General features: G+C 40.3%; 1 protein-coding gene across 2 annotated transcripts in view; it reads left to right on the forward strand.

Moving 5' to 3' along the window:
* b3galt1b (UDP-Gal:betaGlcNAc beta 1,3-galactosyltransferase, polypeptide 1b) overlaps nt 1-20,240 on the forward strand; it is a 72,239-nt gene that overhangs the window by 36,015 nt on the left and 15,984 nt on the right. Inside the window, exon 1 of one of the 2 annotated variants that reach the window (XM_078174495.1) lies at nt 7,154-7,257. The exons of the other annotated variant lie outside the window; for it this stretch is intronic. The gene's annotated coding sequence lies outside the window, so the exon portion shown is untranslated. Of the gene's footprint in view, nt 1-7,153; nt 7,258-20,240 lie in introns of those variants that run through there. 2 annotated transcript variants of the gene reach the window in all.

Consider the following 20,240-nt stretch of genomic DNA (forward strand, 5'->3'; position numbering starts at 1 on the left):
TACAAAAAATGCTTGCTACTTGAAACATTATAAAGTTAGAAAAGTAGCTACTCTACTTAAATGCTACTGGGGAATGTAATTAGCACAGGTAAAAAAGCAAAACTGTGGGCAGAGCATTAACACCTTAAATACACTGCCTTACTGCTGTGAGTAGTTTGTCATGTTTGAATATGGCAAATCGCTCGAGCTGTCTCAAGTAGCCCCAAGGCTTCACTTCATTTACACAGAGAAAGGTTCATTTGACAGATTACAAATGGATTTTGCTTCATTTCTCTCACATAGTTCTTGTTATTGTGAAACAAAAAAAAAGAAAAGTATAGTGTAAAACTTGCTGACATTATGATCCACCTTGTGCTTGTTGTCTATCATTTCTGCTTATACAGTTGTTTGTCTTATAATCAGCCTGTCATCCTCGCTGCCCTCTGGAATCAAGATATATCTATTGTAAGGACTTTTTTCACTCACTTTATTTAACAAATCAAACAGTCAAATCTCTTTGTCACCCACGACATAACTGTTTTGAATTTGTTCATTTCAATTATGAAAATTTTATGGCCTCAAGTAACATTATAGCAGAAATCACTGCTGGAAAAGTGGGATGTTTTGGCCCCATAACCTCAGAAAACTTCACTAATTCCCGACAATTAATGGCTATCTACAGCTTGTGAAGTCCGCCTTCGCCAGTGCCATAACTTGTCAGAGACAAATCTAGGGTAGGGGATGGGGGGCCACACAGCACGAGGGGGCCAAAGTGGTGCAGGTATGAATTACTCTATTAGCATTTGAACTAGTGTTGGGCAGTAACTAGTAACGTGTTACAGTAATAAAATTACTTTTTCTAGTAAAGAATGAATGAATCCGCTGTTACGTCTGGAATCTCCTGTCTATGATAACTGTGCTCAGATTAATCTGATCCTGTTCAGTCGGTGGTGGGAACCTCTAGCGACCGCATGACATTGCTGACGTCGACCCCAGCAGGATTCAAACTCTGGACCTTCTTCATGGAAGACAAGTGCTCTAACCACTACACTCTAGTAAAGAGTAGTGTTTCTATTTACGGATGAAATTTCAGTAATAGTATTACAATTACTCCAAAACCAAACAACTTGTTACATCGTTACTTTTGTTATCATATCACTACTGACTTGAATTACATCAGTGAACTCATTTTAGTAATCGTCGGGCTGCGCACATGTCATAAAGCAGCAAGTTAATTGGAAATGCTTACCGTAGAGGCTGGAAATATTCCCATTACTTTGATTTTGTCAGGAGGAAAGATGACAAGAACACTGTTGCTGCAGGTAGTCAGACCAAAACACTTTCCACTGTAAAAAACACATCAAACCCCCAAAGTCTGAAACACCTCGGATACTGCGACCGACACCACAACAACATGAAGCTCCAGGAAACACACCCCACCAAAGCTGAGCCCTCCTCAGCCGCGGAGGCTGGCTGTAGCCTTACACTGGCTAAACAACCAAAACTGGATTTTAATTGTCCACAGCTGCAGCTACAAAGTCATGAAGCTGGATATGTGGTGCATGAAATGACTCTCCATCTTTCGGGCAGAGTCTCAGGAAAATACTAGTCACAGGCAACAGAAAACCCCCAGATAAACAGGAGGTGTCTAGCTTTAGCTACACTGAACAGCGATTACCCAGACATCCACACAGAGGCACACAGCTCAATTTTGGGGCGATACGCAGTTACAAATTTTATGGGGTGTACAGAAAAGTAATATAATGACTAGTGTAATGAATTACTGTTGGCAGGGACTAATAAGTGAAGTAATGTTACTTTTGAAAAGAGTAACAAGTAATGAGTAATTTATTAAATTTTTAGAGTAACGAGCCCAACACTGGCTAGAACCCATCTCACCGCAGCATTCGATAAACCACAGACTTTTAAAAAGAATCTTGGATTACTGCCTTGTGGTTGTATGCCTCCACGAACCCGTCAAGATGCAGTTACAGTTTACATCCATTTCTGTGAAAACATGGATGCTTCACACACATCTTTCCCCCGGCAGCACAAAAGATCTACACAATCAGCACAGTTTGAGCACATTCTGTCTGAATGTTTTCTAGTGTCTGGACGCTGATATGTAGCCATGTACTTTGGACTCACTCCCAGGCTTGTCTGGGTATGGCACATAGGTCTCCGAACTCCTGGCAGACACCCCTTCAAATGTGCTATCCTCCTCAATGGAAATCACATTCATTTAGAAGTCAATGGTTGCCGGCACACACACTTACAGTAGCAGTTTAACACACTGATCAAAGACGTTGCAATTGCACCAAGTTGTTACAGTTGGGCTGTATGATACTTTGGCAGACTCAGATCTTGCTGTGAGGTCAAAAGTCTTGTTGAATTTTAAATAAATTCACCAATATTTAAAATATATCTAGATAAATCCCTAGCTGTAATACTTTGCAGATGAGGTGCATCCTGTTGAAAACAACACCCTTGACTGATTTAGCTGTTTTCCCCCCTCACAAGATGGTGTTTATTTTCTGGGTTTTGCAGCAGACAATGAAAATTATAGATTCCTTCATCAGTTTATTCACCATCTGGAAAAATCATGGCTTCGAAAGAGAGGCTCCTCCTCACCCTTTACTCCGTCTTTTGATGCCAGACATGCAGTGACAGCCACAGCAGAAGTGACCCATAATTCATCTCTCCTCCATCTAGCCTTCATTATCCCTGCCGTGGATACTGTATCCTGTTTCATTCTGTGCAGAAATGTTGCAAAATGAAACTCTATAGGAGTTATGCAGTGTGAAGTCCTGTCTGTTCCTCGCCTGGTTGCTGTGTTATTTCTAGTGCAAGTAAGAATGCATGGCTTCAAATGTAAATTAGGAATCTCAGAGGCATCATCAAGAGAGATTACCGGCTTTAGGTTGTTTGACATTATCTCTTCGTGTCGAATTCAGGTTGTTAAGGAGATAATAGGGATTTGTGACCACCCAGGCTTAGTGACCCAGCCTTCCCCTTTGCTCTGCATTAAATATTCCATTATGCGCATCCCATTTTGTAGCACGGACCTACATGAACTCATCTTTACTTTCTCATACAATTCAGACTTGCCATTTTCATTTTGCATGTAATCCTTCTTGTGTCTTGGTTTTGGGTGATTTTTATTCAGTTAAACTTGCATTAAACATTAAAAAATCTAATTTCATAATATTTGCAGGTAAGGGCAAGAAATACATTAGAGATCATGTTAGAGTGGTAGTTAATGAAAAACAAATTTACCAAGTATCTCATACATGTTTTTTAGGCATTTTAGTTGATGAGAATTTAAATTGGAAAACCCATATTTATTTTATTCATAACAAAATTGTGAAGTCATTAGGGATCATCAGCAAAGTTCGAAGCGTTTCAAATGTCACTTGTTTACTGACTTTATATTATTCTTTGATTTATCCCTATTTGATTTATGGTAATATTGTTTGGGCAAACACATATCCTTCTAATCTTTATAAACTTTACATATTACAAAAACGTTTTGTTAGATTGGCAACTTATTCAAACTCTATTGAGGCATCTGCCCCCCTGTTTAGAACATTGAACATTTTGTCAGTATATGACATAAACACTCATCAGATATGTGTGTTTATATATAAATATATGTTTCTACCTTTTTCTTTACCATCATCGTTTAGTAATTTTTTACTTACTGTCTCAGTTTTACTCATATAATACTAGACAATCTGACCATCTTCATCTTCCTTTTTATAAAGCAAAACATGGCCAGTACTCTTTTAGATATCATGGTGTACAGATATGGAACTCCAAGGTACATATAGTGAAGAGCTTGTTGTCTTTGATTAATCTTAAAAAGAAATTGTTGTTACATTTGATCCACAATGTTTAAGTTCTTTTTTGTCTTTTATTTTTTGTTGCTTATGTGTATGTGTTGCTTGCATATACATGTGTGTATATATATATATATATATATATATATATATATAGAGATATATCTATATATATATATATATATATATACAGTACAGGCCAAAAGTTTGGACACACCTTCTCATTCAATGCGTTTTCTTTATTTTCATGACTATTTACATTGTAGATTCTCACTGAAGGCATCAGAACTATGAATGAACACATGTGGAGTTATGTACTTAACAAAAAAAGGTGAAATAACTGAAAACATGTTTTATATTCTAGTTTCTTCAAAATAGCCACCCTTTGCTCTGATTACTGCTTTGCACACTCTTGGCATTCTCTCCATGAGCTTCAAGAGGTAGTCACCTGAAATGGTTTCCACTTCACAGGTGTGCCTTATCAGGGTTAATTAGTGGAATTTCTTGCTTTATCAATGGGGTTGGGACCATCAGTTGTGTTGTGCAGAAGTCAGGTTAATACACAGCCGACAGCCCTATTGGACAACTGTTAAAATTCATATTATGGCAAGAACCAATCAGCTAACTAAAGAAAAACGAGTGGCAATCATTACTTTAAGGAATGAAGGTCAGTCAGTCCGGAAAATTGCAACAACTTTAAATGTGTCCCCAAGTGGAGTCGCAAAAACTATCAAGCGCTACAACGAAACTGGCACACATGAGGACAGACCCAGGAAAGGAAGACCAAGAGTCACCTCTGCTTCTGAGGATAAGTTCATCCGAGTCACCAGCCTCAGAAATGGCAAGTTAACAGCAGCTCAGATCAGAGACCAGATGAATGCCACACAGAGTTCTAGCAGCAGACCCATCTCTAGAACAACTGTTAAGAGGAGACTGCGCGAATCAGGCCTTCATGGTCAAATAGCTGCTAGGAAACCACTGCTAAGGAGAGGCAACAAGCAGAAGAGATTTGTTTGGGCCAAGAAACACAAGGAATGGACATTAGACCAGTGGAAATCTGTGCTTTGGTCTGATGAGTCCAAATTTGAGATCTTTGGTTCCAACCGCCGTGTCTTTGTGAGACGCAGAAAAGGTGAACGGATGGATTCCACATGCCTGGTTCCCACTGTGAAGCATGGAGGAGGAGGTGTGATGGTGTGGGGGTGTTTTGCTGGTGACACTGTTGGGGATTTATTCAAAATTGAAGGCACACTGAACCAGCATGGCTACCACAGCATCCTGCAGCGACATGCCATCCCATCCGGTTTGCGTTTAGTTGGACGATCATTTATTTTTCAACAGGACAATGACCCCAAACACACCTCCAGGCTGTGTAAGGGCTATTTGACCAAGAAGGAGAGTGATAGAGTGCTGCGGCAGATGACCTGGCCTCCACAGTCACCGGACCTGAACCCAACCGAGATGGTTTGGGGTGAGCTGGACCGCAGAGTGAAGGCAAAGGGGCCAACAAGTGCTAAACACCTCTGGGAACTCCTTCAAGACTGTTGGAAAACCATTTCAGGTGACTACCTCTTGAAGCTCATGGAGAGAATGCCAAGAGTGTGCAAAGCAGTAATCAGAGCAAAGGGTGGCTATTTTGAAGAAACTAGAATATAAAACATGTTTTCAGTTATTTCACCTTTTTTTGTTAAGTACATAACTCCACATGTGTTCATTCATAGTTTTGATGCCTTCAGTGAGAATCTACAATGTAAATAGTCATGAAAATAAAGAAAACACATTGAATGAGAAGGTGTGTCCAAACTTTTGGCCTGTACTGTATATATAGGCTACATTTTTTTTCTTTTTTTCTCTTTTTCTTTTTCTTTTTCTTGTTGTGTTTCCTGTATTTGTGGTTGTTTTTGTTCTGTGTAGGTTAGTTTTTGTGTTATATTTACTTAGTGTGTTTCTGCTATTTATTATTTTGTTTGATTAGTTTAACTATATTAGTTTAGTTTCACTTTGTTTTTTTGAATATAGTTTTTTCTTTCTTTATTTTGTTTTTTCTTGTTCATATAGTTTTCTATCTTAAGTTGAGGGGAGGTCCCTTGTATAAGCTTATAGCTTCTTGACCTCTCCTGTCACATCCTTATTTTTTCTATTATTTATCTGGATTCTATGTAGTTTTTACTATGTGTGCAAATAATAAAATAAAAATAAATAAATAAAACATTTTAACATGGCAACAGGACAGTTGGTTCCCTTTCAGTCAGTACACTTGGTACAACCAGGCTGCTAGGATGTGCTCAGGTCTTTGACGCCAATTTTCATTGTGGCCAAACTTCAACCATTGGGCCCCAAAAAGACTTTTTCCCCAAATGACTCATTTCAATATCACCATTTGGATTTATTCAGTGTGGTAGCATTTGGAAAGTCTACAAGAGCTGCATGATTAAATACTCACCATTTAAGTTAGAGGAGGGCTCAACTGGAAGTTAGCAGGTCAGCCAGTGAAAGTCTCTAGTGCACCTGCTCTGTGGGCCCAATGATGCAAATGCAGTGCTGATTGTCCAGGTCATTTTATATATAGCAGTTGAACATTTTTGGCTTCATGCCCCACTGAGCAGTTAACGCTGTATCCAGTTTTCTTTATGCATCTATACAATCAATATTGCCCTCCACAGAGCTCAACCTTGGCTGGTTTGCTCCCTAAGGCGTGTCTATCAACGTTTGTTCCTGCGTTACGCTCGTTTAGCTTGCTAACTAGCTGCATTTCCTGCCACTTAACCAACAACTGGCTTGTTGAACTTGCTAAATTGCAAAGTGGAATAGCACGGGGGGAAGAAACGTTCCCCTAGTGGGTCCAGCAAGGCTAGCAAAGCTGGTAAGTGTTTATGGATTGTTTCTTTCCAAGACTGGTGGTTTGTAGTGGTGATCTCACATGCTTACTTCTGTGGCACATAGATGTCCAGTGGTGTACAGGCTCACTCCACCAGGGGCATGGCTGCATCCTCGATTCCTGTTTTTGTCATTGGAGAATGTCTGTTGTGCCCCAAGCTGGGCTTCCTCACACACATTCATGAAGTTTTATTGCCTGTATCTGACAGCCCAGGTTGTCCCTCAGACTGTGCTCTTGGCAGAAAAGTGACATAGCTGACATCCCTATTACAGCTGTTCTGGGGCCGTATCTTCTCAGTCTGTCTGTAGGGGCGTCTCAGGGCGTGATGTTACATCCCCATAACTGATGTGCCCAGTGTGCCGACCCAAAGCGAATTGGAGGTTGTGCGGATAACCAGTGCTCCTTGAGGGAGGGAAACGAGGTACAACACGAGTCAGACACCACACTGCCCTCCAGCTCTGTGAAGTGCAGTTTAGATGGAAGAGGAGAGACTGCGCCAGGTCTTTTGCAGCCCGAGGGAAAAGCACAGCTTTTGAAAGAGAGGTTCCTCAGGATGGTCTCGTGAGTACGCAATCCCCATACTGATGTTGTGTTGTGCCTCGTTGGTTATATGCATAACCCTCAGTTAAATGGTTTCATGTAATAAGAAGACATATTTTGCACTTTTATTCATGAGTAATTCACAAGCTCATTGAGCGCCTTTGAGTCTCCCACACATCAAAGCTGCAATAGGTATCCTGCAGATTACTAAAGTGTACTTTGCATTTCTGTCTTTATTTGAGCCCCTCTATTTCCGACATTGCTCACTACTTCTGAGGAGAGGCATGATGAGGAAAAAACACCTTCAAATAGGTCAGCAGAGAGACCAATCAGCCGCAGCACCATCTGTCCCTCTAATGACTACCTGGTTGCTCCGTGATGTGACACGGTTGGCTGGAGAGGCTCCACAGCAAACATCCTCTCATTAAGTCTCTGCATTTCTACCAAACTCTGCACAGCTGATGAGACATGATCAAGCCTGTCTCTCTCTAACACACAAAAATATACTCCTGCCGTGCCCCGTCTGCAACAGGGAGGAAGAAGGTACTTTTATGATGATGATTTTATGGTTTTATTTCAGGATATAAAAAGTAAAACGTGAACAGCATCTTTCTTTGTTTTTAATTTGTCTGTTAAATTTGGAATACATCCCTGTACTGTAGTCACATAACCCTCATGTGAATAGCAAAGTAATGATCTACAAAAGGATTTATATAATCCCATGAGTGACTCACAATATAAGTGGATAAACTAGGAAGAAATACGTTTCGATAACTTCTAAATATTCCACGGTCTCAAAGAAGTATTTCACCACTCTTTAAACTGGTGTCTGTGCAGTAAAAAGATGCAAATACTTTTGAAAATGGAGCCAGAGAAAACACAGAAAAAGGGCTGAGGCATTGGTTTTGCTCAAAAGGTAGAAAATCTACAACTACCTGAATGTACAATAAACAATAAACGCTCCCGCTTGTGGGTGGGTGAATTGGTTTCAGCTCCTGCGAAAACAATAAGGTGGCCGGATGGTAACAGACCATCTTGTATTGAGCTAAAATAGGTTTCTGAAACATTATAGGCAAGAAATAGGCAGCTCAGTAACAGTACGTTGGTTCGTATTTTATCAGCACTGCTTAGTTTTACTGTTTGATCTGTGTTTGGTCTGAGTTTGAGAGAGACAGAGAGGAGCAGCTCACTCTCTCTCAATCGCTTCTATACTCTTTGTGTCTGTGGTGGCAGTGGGCGTACAAAAATGAGGAAGTACAATCTGTAGTTTGAGCAACAGCCCTAAAGCCAACAAAAATACACTGAGCAGAGAGATCTGGGAGCTACTGAGATGGAGGGAACTTTCACATAGTTCATTTACACATACTACCCACATTGTTACAATACAAAGTTGGTTGAAAATCAGCCAAGTTTCACTTTAAGAAGAAGAAGGCGAAGCTTTTTATGCACAAAATTATAGTTTTCATAATATATATTTTTATCTTTTCAGACAATGGGTGTAATTACTGTCAGTTAAATGCAGTGCAGTATAATTTTGTTTAACAGCTGACTAAGATTTGGATGTATTGCTCTATTCAGGTAAAGCATAGGTTTAACATTTATTCTTATATTAATAACATTTACATAACAAGGGTACAGTCGATTAACATGATGTACTGTCCTGGAAGACCTACATAAAGAGTATGCATTTTTATTGTTCCTTATTGCCCATAAAGAGCCATACATTAAATTGCCATGCACATCATAGAATATAAATAAATAATGATACAAATAATTTGTGAATATGGTTTCAAATGTATGTCATTTTAGACTCTTGTGTTACAGCTCTCAGATTTCTGTGTCCCTTTTTTAAAGCGACTACAGATGTGTGATTTGATAGCTGTAGTGGTTCAGTAGTTAATACTGTCTCCTCACAGTTTGCATGTTTAAATGGGAGAAAATAGGCCTCAGACCTGAAGTTGGTCCACCTGCACCATGGCTGCGCACTGATGTGAAATATTTAAGATCTGTCAAAAGCATAAGATGAATTTCCTTACAAGGTTAATGAAAAAGTTGAACCTGCTGAGCCAGGTAGGATAGTTTAATAAAATAATTCACAACCTTGCAAGTGGCACAAAAAGCTCATGTAAATAACAGCTTTTGCTAAGTACTATTATGTGATTACCAAGGTAAATGACTTTGGGTTTCAAGACTGCTGTTTTTAGTCTTGCCAGTATTGCCATGGCAATTTCATATCTTAAAGGCGCTGTATGTAAGAATGTGGCCAAAACAGTTACTGCACTCAAATTCAAAATACTGCCGCGAGTCGTGTCCGCCCCCCCTCCCCTACAGATTCGAGGATGCTGGACAGCGGCATGCTGGAGACTGATTTGTTTGCCCACGGGCGGCTGCCGTGGCAGGGCTGTGTCGCCACGTCCTTGATCTTCGAGCAAGTCCGGCTTCTCTGCTGCTAACGCTGCTGCCGGGATATAGCTGAGGAGAAGCCGGCTGCTCATGCTGGGACACTGCTAATGCTGCTTGCCGTGCTGCTGTAGTTCAGTCGTAACTGTAACTGATGCTGAGACTCTACTGACTGCGTGACTGGTAGACGGCAGTGGGTGGCGCAACAGGCCAAAACACAAATTCAAAACATAAACATGATTTGCAGGCTGCAAAGAAAATTTTTAGATGCAAATATTCTGGCTGTACTATTGTTGTCGGTGAGATCAGTATGTTATATGAACATTATTCCTTAGTCTCTGTGACATATTAGGAGGATTTTACGACTATTTGCTTTAGATTTCTTACATATAGCTCCTTTAATGTCATTGAGTCAGGAAGCAGAGCCCTGTTACAGCTACAGCTGGTATGAAAATAACTTTTTGTCTTGTTTGCTGAAACTGTCACTATATTCTGAAAGAAGTACATGAGACAGATAATCATTCCTCCTTTTCCTACTGCCTCTAATGGCATTCCCTACCGCGGCCAAACAGCAACCTCCAAAGCTGAAAAATGAAGCCAATGTGGAAGCGCCAAAAACAGCAGTTCATCAAGTGGCCACTAGCCTGGTTCCAGACCATAGACCCCGCCCACTCAACTGAGTAGGCTTGCATCTCTGGTCTGGCATACTGCAATGAATTTGCGATTTATCTCGTCCAAACGATGGAGGGACCAATGAACGCCGGGGTCTAGCGATTAGCCAGTCAGCGCCACGCTGATGTCAAGCTGTACGCCAGTGGGTAACTGGTGAGGATAGCAACAATGGCGACTGCTACAGATCCTACAGACCACATTAACGATGCTATCGAGGTATTTCGCCACTACTCGCGTTAATGGAGGACCAAATTAAGGAAGCTGCTAAACTGGATTTAATGGCGATGCAGCTTGGCGTGCACGACGACGGAGACATTTTAAACGGGCAATGCTCGCTTGTTTTCAGCACCCCCGAGGCATGGATACTAATGACGTCAGATTCTGGGTGAGTTGTTGATCTCTACTGATTGGTTAGGGAAAAATCAAATTCCCTCCCTCTTGTAAATCGCCTTCAATGCAGGCAATGTCAGACTGAAGGCTCTGGAAGCTTCAGTCTGACACTCAGGCTAAGTGGCCACTTGAGGCTGGCTCCAAAACAGAGTAAATCCCCATTGACGTCTATGTTAAAATGCCCAACTTTACAGCTCAAATAAGCATGTTTACAGCCTGATAAAAGAAACAGTTTTGGTCTCTGTTGCTAATGTCAACATTCATGACTACCGTACAGAGGTGAATCTTTTTTAAGTTACCCGTTTACATTTCATTAAGAGCCAAAGTTTTGCATTATTATTAGTTTTGCACTCGCTCATCCCCAGCTCCACCCACTTGTCCAAATATGGTCACTTCTGGGTCCAAAAAGCCAAGATGGCGACAGCTGAAATGCAGATTTCAGTGCTTTAAAATGGGAGTCCACAAAGCTATGCATGACGTCACGGTAGTTACATCCAGTATTTTAAACAATCTATGACTGCAGTGCTCCTAAAACAACCAATCAAAGTTGAGGAGTTTGTAACACAGCTGTCAATTATATAAATCACTGCTTGTGAAGTGCGGTCAAACGAAGCAGCACTGATAAAGTATAAATCAAGATTGCGTTACTGCATTGTCTATTTCTCACCGCAAATGTTTTAAGAAACATATTTAGTGTACTGTTTAGCTGTAACTCACAGCAACAGGGTTGCTGGTTTGAACCTTGGGGTAGGGGAGCCCCTTTGTGTGGAGTTTGCATGTTCTCCCCGTGTCAGTGTGGGTTTGCTCCAGATACTGCGGCTTCCTCACACAATCTAAAGACATGCAGGTTAGGTTAACTGGTGACTCTAATCTGTAGGTGTGAATGTGAGCATGAATGGTTGTCTGTCTCTATGTGTCAGCCATGCAATAGTCTGGCGACTTGTCCAGGGTGTACCCTACCTCTCATCCAGTGTCAGCTGGGATAGGCTCCAGCCCCCCTGCGACCGCTAACAGGATAAGCAGTTACGGAAATGTTTCCAGCATGGAAGCTTGGTCACAAACTGTGGGTGCATTCTGAATCACATAGTTTTTCTTTTTACTTTTAGTAGGCACTGCAGCTACCTTACAAAGTATGTACTATTGCATGAAGAATGGACACAAAGAGGACATACTATTTCTGATTTTACAGCTAGACAGTACTCTAAAATATGTTTCTAAAAAATATTAGAGGCGAGAAATAGGCAATGAAGTTATAGAATCTTGATTCATATTTGATCAGCGCTGCCTAGTTTGGCAGTCTGACCGCAGTTTGCAAGTAGTAATTGATATAATTGACAGCTGCGTTAGAGACTCCTCGGCTCTGCTTGTTTTCGTTCATGTGCAGTAAAGCCATTAAAAGTGTTACAAGGTAATAGAGTAGGCAGACGAATGTGATAATTCTCACAGGTTTTCTGTCTTATTTAGTGCTGTATGAATATAGTGACACTTTCAGCAAATATGAGAAAGGGTATTTTTTCTAAAAATTACCAACAGCTTTATTATCTCTGTTAACAATACAACACCTTGCAATCAAGGAGAGACATTGTGCTAACTGGCAGGAAGGTGGAGGACAGCTACATTGGTTACAGAGTCAGTAAAGTTCACTTTAACAATTACATTTAAACTTTATTTATTAGTTTAAGTAATAATACACTCAACTGCCAACTCAGTCTGAGTTATGTATTGCTAAATCAGAACATCGGCTGTACTTTAAAGGCAAAAGACTGGTAAGCCCAGTGCGTCCTCGTTTACCTCAGCTGCATGACTGACAGTGTGTGACTGATTGGTGCTGCTCGTCCACACACATTAATCATGGCAGTGCTGACACGGTACACAGAGGGCAGTAGTGACTGACAGTCTTTTAAAGCCGGACAACAACGCAACTAAAACCCATTTTTAGTCCATTTTAATGACAACCATGTGAACAATACTATTTTGTTCCTACAGTAAAAAAAGTGTGAGTGAATAATTTGTCTGTTATGTCAGGGCTTAGCTGAGCCTGATGATGTCTGGGAGCCTGTGTGCCAGGGCCCTGATAGCCCCGATCCAATTTATCCCCTGGCTGTGTGCTAATGCCAAACATCCAGGGCACTCTCTGTAACATTGAACACATCACTCAAAGTTGTGATCGCTTGACATTTGAAAATAGTACTTATATGTGCAGTTGGCATTTTGTGTAAGATAATCTTCTGCATAATAACGTCTTGCTGGAAGGTCTGAAAATTCTTTTCACTGTAATTGTTTTCATTATTTAGAGCATGGAGTAAATACTTAATCTCAATCAAATGATGGCAGTCATGATATATTACATAGACTTGCAAAACATCTTTATTGAACTTTGCTCTCTGCTTTGCTGTATGCACTCTGCTGTATGTTGTAGATTTAAAGGATAAGGCTGTCGTTATTGTAGATCAAGTTTTTCTTGCTGCCAAACCGTCTCTCGCTACTTTCAGATCTTACTATTCTGTTTGCGGTTTTCAACCCCAGGTCCATTCATTCCTACTGAAGAAGTTTTTCAATTTTAAAAACATATTTTTAAAGGCTAAAAACTCCTGTATGTTTCAGAGTGAATAAATGTTACTGACACAGGTTTGGATATTACATTTGTTGGGGACTATTTTCAGCTGCTGATTAATATCGGTGGTGGATAAAGTACACAACTTTATTACCTGAGTCAAAGTACAGATACACCTGGTCAAATATTACTGAAAGTTGCCAGGTCAAATTATTACTTGAGTTACAGTACTGGAGTACTTACTTTTAAAACAACTTAAATGTTTACATGCCTCGACATGCTTTCTCAGGTTGGATGGCAAATTCTTGTAGGCCGTGATGAAGTTTGTTTGCGATAAACAGAGCAATCATTTAAACAATATGAATCATTGTTCATCTCAAAAACTTCAATCATGATCTTGAGGTATGGCCATGGGTGATGTGGAGGTAAATCTTCATCTCCATCTGCTGCTGTAGCCATAGTAACACCACATAACCATAAATAACCGCCTGCTGATGACCTCTCCTCTCTACCTGTCTCTGCCAATGAGTTGCCCATTCTGAGTAGCACATGTGGGAGGTAGAGGTATGGGAACACCACTTTGAACTGCATGAACACAGTCCTGAAAACAAAATTCTGAATGTCAGTTTATCCAATAAGAATTTGAACAACACATCAAACTGAAGCATTCAACCAGTTTTGGGAAATATCTGACTTAAATTAGTTCTTTTTTTTTTTTGGATTGTGACCTCAGTTCAAAACTCAGATTGTGAACCATGAACATGAACTAGTTCATTTTAATCTGTGTGAACGTGGGAAGTGTGAACATGTACACTGGTGTCCATATTCTGAGTGTTGAAGGACCATGTCGCCCAGTGCAAAGGTGTGGCTCCTTTATGTTTTTAATAGTTTTTGGACAAAAAAAAAAAAGTAGGTCCATGGATCAGAGGAACAAGTTACATCAGGCTGTTGCAACACAGAGAACACTCTGGATCAATTCATTGTTGTATGTGGGATGGATATAGAATATGTCCCTTATCATTTAATTGGTCAAACATTAACCATGCAGCTTTTATACAGTAGAAAGGAAAGAGGATGGGTGGCTGAATGGCTTATTCTTGTACTTGCTGTCCCTACTGCCATTCAAATTGCCCTGAGGCCTCCTTCTGTAATATGATACCAGCAGTTTCAGATTCACTATGGAAACACTGTTCCTCAGTAACAAAGTAATCAGTGTTTAGCATGTTAAAAAAATGTCTTGAAGCTGTCTTCTGCCTTTACTGAAAATGACTTGCACACATCTTTACTTGTTTGCTTATAGGATTCAGATGTTTTGCTGCTCTGGATGAGACCAGTCATGTACAATGTTCATAATATATCAGCCCAGTCGCCAGAAGAAAATGTTTGCATTGTGCGTTTCTGCAAACAATGAATATGTTTCATTTAATAAAGTGACATACTGCATAAGCTGACTTTGTCATCAGGAATTGGAGGAGATGGTGGATGGTGTGTCACCTAGGCGAGACAGCTGTCAAACTGCAGACGACTGTTCAGAACAAACCATCAAACACTATTCTATTTATTTATTTATTCATTTTTTATTATTTTTTTAGCAATATATCGCTGCATTTCCCAGTGGTGTTTGAGCCCCAATCCTGGGTGTTTTTCACGGCCACATCCCATTGTATTTTTTACCAGCACATTGCAATGTTTGAGCCAGTGAACCAGGCTGTAACACATCCGTAGTTTGCAGAAACATACAATATGAACATTTTCTCTGCCAACTGGATTGAATTCATACTGAAAGTCAGATGTATAAACTCCTGCCAGAGCTTATAGACTCACATAGACTATTGCATGTGTTCACTTATTGCTGGAGTTAAATGGAGTTCAAAGATGTGAATGTAATGATTTGGCCTGCCGTCTGTTGGTGTCTTTGTGAGCTTTTCCATTAACACCACAGAATTAAAAACACTTACATCCACTTACTTTGTGTAGTAACATAAAAGTCATAAAAAATAAAAGTATGCAGATTCAAAAGATGAGATGGCATTCTCAGTCTGTTGAAAGGACAGTCAGTGGGTTTAAGAGGGATCAGAGGTTTGCAGTTAGCCATATCCTGTTTAATTTAGCATCTTGGCCTCAGTAATGAGTGTCCTTCACATCACATTAATGGGAGTAAGATACAGGAATGGACAGGACAGGACTCAGTCCAGAGAGCACAGGATAAAACCAGACACAGTATAGCCACCAAGCCAGTTTCCCAGAGATGATTCTTGTATCAGCTACGGGAATGCTCACATTTCTTGTTGGCTTATTGGATTTCTTATTTAATAAAAACAACTTTCTCTAAGAAAGTTTTAGGAAACCAGCTTTCCCCTATGCTCATACATGATAAATACATTGCTCATATCACCATTTTAATAATGTACAAACAAATGTACTGCATGCATTTAGAAATAGCACCCAATGAAAGGTTGTCCTTGGATTTTTCAAGCAAATAATGGTTGTTAGTTGTCTTGTAGAGACATTTAAGTATCATGTGTGTCGTTTCCCTGTTTTACTGCAAGGAATCATTAGACTCAGAAACACGCTTCTGGTTCAAACAGAAAACAGCCACCACATTACAGAGAAAATCAGGTTCCTCACTCATTTTCATAAGGAAAGCCCCAGGAGTTCTCAGGCAATATTACAGCATTGAAGGAAAGGCATGGACGTGAAACTCAAACTAAATGTATGCAAATTTCAGATGTGTGTAGCAAACACTGACAAATGAAATCGTAGGTGTCTCACTGATTGAAATCTGGTCCACAAGGAACTGAGCGTCTTTGTCTTCTGAACAGCATTTAACAGCATCTGGAGAAACACAAGCTACATATGACATAGCACTCAGTGACTGAGCAGGATCCTCTAGGGCGTAAAAATTAAGTTAACTTGAAAATGTCAAAACTGCAGTTCCTTGAAAGGCCACTTGAGGCTGGCTCTGGAGGACAGTGAGTCCCCATAGATGCCCATGTTAAAAATGTTAAATGTCTGACTTAACTGCAAAAATAAGCATGTTTCGTGACAACTGCACAGGGAGTACATTTTGATATAAGTCACCAGTTTACATTTATATCAAGGCTTAAGGCCTTTGCACACTGATTCCATTTTTTTCGGATGCATTTTTTTAATCTGTCATCCCAAAAAAATTGTTAAGCTACTCACAGAAGCCTTGCACACTGATTCCGATGCGTTTTATTATTTTGTTCATTGTGAAAATTGGCAATACTTGACAAAATGAGAAGACACATTTCCTCCTTTGTGTCCTTTGTCATACCTCCTATGTCATACCCATCTGGCTGTCACCACTCCCTCTCTGTCTTGCCTTTGGCAATGCACCTGCATAAAGGGGCGGAGCTGTTCCCCTGTCTGTCTCCACATTCTGTGTGCAGTCCACATCCTCCTCCTCTTCATCATCATCCACTTGAATATTACTATCTGACCTGTTGAACGTGAGCTATCTGAGTTATGAAATAATTCTATGACCTGTGTTCCTCTGTCTTGTTGAGGATGTATCCCGTCGCTACATTTTCTTCACTGATTCTAGGTCAAACAACTCTGGAAAGGCGCAGAAAATTGAACCTGTTATGAAATTTTTTATGATGGGCGAAAGTTTTGAACTCAGTGTGCAGAAGTGATTGACACAATCGTATCACAATCGTGAGGTCGTATGCAACAAAGACGAAAAAAGCGGACTCTGTGTGCAAAGAATCTTAAAGTTACGCACAATTAAGGGAGGGACTGCTTTGAGTGATAAGGTCCCTGCAAGGTGTCGCTACTATCTGGGAGTCAGATCCACCCTAGCTCCTCCACCGCTCCCTCTTGTTCAAAGGTGGTCACTTCTGGCTCCAAAAACCCAAGATAGGGACAGCTGAAGTGCCGAACTTGATCCATATAAATAGGAGTCCACAAACCAATGGATGATATCAGGGTAGCTCATCCATTATATTGTTATTGTGAGTGACTAGTGACTAGGTCTGCACAGCGGATATGGCCAGTCACAGCACACTAGGGCGTAAATTGAAGCAAATGTAAACAGACTACAGTGTGCTGAGACTTTTGTCAAGTGCAAGTAGCCTACGGCAAACACACAATTCTTCTCAAGGAAAGCCTTAAGATCACTTTGTTTCTTCTGCGAAAATAGACCGTCAATGTCATTCAACAATGACATGATAGCGGCTTTAACAGAAAATTCCACATCAGCTGCAGCCATCTCGGTTGTTTTTGAAAATCCCTCAGCAGTGCTCCTCTTTACAGTCTTCATCTCAAACACCCCCCATATTTAATAAACCATGCGTTTTCCAAAGTGGAGGGGGACCACACACATCTGTCATCACAATGTTAAATGAGCAGCCTGTGAGCAGATACATTATCTACTTGCTGTTTTCACTTGTATAGATATGGGCACTAAACTATTAGATGACAGAGCAGTAGATCTGATTGATGCCAGGCAGCGGACCCCATTGATGTCCAACTGAAGCATGTTAATTAACTGTATCATTATTATAGATTGTAGTTTCATCGAATCAGCAAAGTGTGATAAATTGTTATCCATTTTCATACGTGTCAGACTGTCTCTCATAAATTGAGAAATGAGCCCATTTTGTCACAAGGCAGATGGTTGCTGTGTAATGCTGGTAATGAAGAGAAAGGTTGCTTCTCAGTTCTCACATTTCTTGACATTTTCTCAGCATTACTATCCAGTGCTGCGGCATTAGATATCCACTGAGTCTACGGTGTGTAACAATGACACATCTCTTGGATGCTTTACATGCTTCAGTCTGAGGCCTGAATTTATTATGAAAATGTAGAAGTAGCTCTTTCTAAGTCATCTTTTTTTACACAAGTTTCCAAAGTAGCTCATCAAAAATTGAGGATTGATGGTTTAAAACTGGCAAGAAACTGTATTCTTATTTTTTCCCCCATGTTATGTCCTTTACTGGCATCAAGGTGAGCATTTTTATTCTGTGTGCGGCATGCAACACAGCATGCCTTTGGAGAAGGGAACAAAGAATAGTGGGCACTGGGCAGCATCTGTTCAGGGAGAACGAATGCTGGCATCATCCCAGCAGGATGCCAGCTTCCTGTTTGTCTGCAGCTCTGCTTTGAAAACCCCCGACTCACCCTGCCTCGTCGCTAATATTTTTCGGCAACACCTGATGGCAGAAAGGTGCGAGCAGTCCCCACGGTAACCATTGGCTCAGGATCTTTGATTCCGCTCTTTATCCTCAAGTCCTTCACTCACCGTTATCACTCCTCTGGCACCAATCGCCTGCCTCCCTGTCATCTTCCAGTAAAACTTATAAATGACTCTTATTGTTTCAGACACAGCTAATGATTTATTTACAGCATCTGCTGTGCCCATGCAGGCTTAAAATTAGCAACAGTTTCACCAGCAAGTGTCTGAAGGTAGGATTGCTCTGAAATCTCCATGTTCTGGGCTTCTGGCTTGGTAATAAGTACAGCAGAGTCCCAGTAGTGAACGTTGCCCGAGGACAAAATAAAGAACAAATATACTGGAATTAGGAATCAACTCTTATCCGAAATATATCAAAACAAAATGTCAAGCATAGTGTTGCTTGTGGAAGAATATTAGCATCAGTGAACCTTGCCTCCTAGAAATTACATTTACTACTAATTTGTTTTCCAAAATACTTTTAATAGAAATAATAATTGCTGCCTCTATTATGATAAGGAAGTGCTCCTTTTATTGAGTTTTATGGGTTTTTGTTATACAACATTATTAATAAATCAGAGCAAGGGAATGACAGATTTCTACACGTAGTAGCTCCAGTATTAAACTGGGTCATCACTATGTTTCCCGGGTTCTATGTTCCCAGCTTACCACCCAAAAAGGGTTCTATGTTTCCCGCTTACTAAAAAAAAATGGGAAACATAACCTTTTTTGTGTAAGCGGGGAACATAGAACCTTTTTTGCAGGGTTAAGTGGGGAACATAGAACCCGGGAAACATAGAACCCAGGAAACATAGATACGCTCCCTATTAATCTATAGCCACTGACATTATAAAATTTAGATATACAGTAGAAAGGTTTGGGAAACAAAACAGTGGTTTTGGTTGAATGTCAAAAAAGCAAGCTTTAAGTCACTTCAGACTTAAGGACTTAGGTTAATATTGAACCTTTAACCTCAAGGGCTATGATTTCCTAAACATAACCATATAAACCATCAACAATACTTTGGTAGCCACGAGTGGGAGTTGTATTGAAAGAGGGGATATTGTAGAGAAAAGACAGGAAATATATTGCTGTTTGTTGAACACTTTGCAGGATAGATATGAATCTTGTGAGTTGGCAGGTAGTTAAATGAAAACATTACTCACCATGTTGATGAAATTTCCATTATACTTCGCATCAAATTTCTCCCAAAACACATTTTCTATTGCAAATTAGTATGGGATGTTGAGATAGGGTTGCTTACAGAAATGGTAACTGACCGTTGAGCCCGACTCCACATTGTTGCTGTTGTTGTGCTTGACAATAAGCTTCACATTTTGGCACATATGCAATTACCAATGATATCTTTCTTCAACAGCGTGTCCTTGATTTTAGACAGAGGTCAACAAAATGCAGCCTTTGCATTTTTAGGTGACAATTATTGACTTTGCTGACTGAAACAGTGTTTTGTACCAGCTGTAGCTAGCTAATTAAGCTAACGATAGCATCGTTGCAAACACAGTATTCAGCTGACTTTTTAATGTTTACAGCTACCTCATATTGTAAATGTTGTAATGTAGGCTGACCAAACGTCCTCTTTTGCCCGGACATGTCCACTTTTCACGTCCCGTCTGGGGCATCCGGGGCGTCCAGGGTTTTTTTTATAAACTGATGATAATGTCCAGTTTTCCGTGTGTTTGTGTGTGTGTGTGTTAGAGTGCGGCACGGGCAGCATATTTCTGTCCGAACCCAAACCGAGCCCGACATTATTTAATGACCAAAGCACTGAGT

Source organism: Epinephelus lanceolatus, chromosome 14, assembly GCF_041903045.1.
Source record: "Epinephelus lanceolatus isolate andai-2023 chromosome 14, ASM4190304v1, whole genome shotgun sequence".
NCBI classification, from domain to species: Eukaryota; Metazoa; Chordata; class Actinopteri; order Perciformes; family Serranidae; genus Epinephelus; species Epinephelus lanceolatus.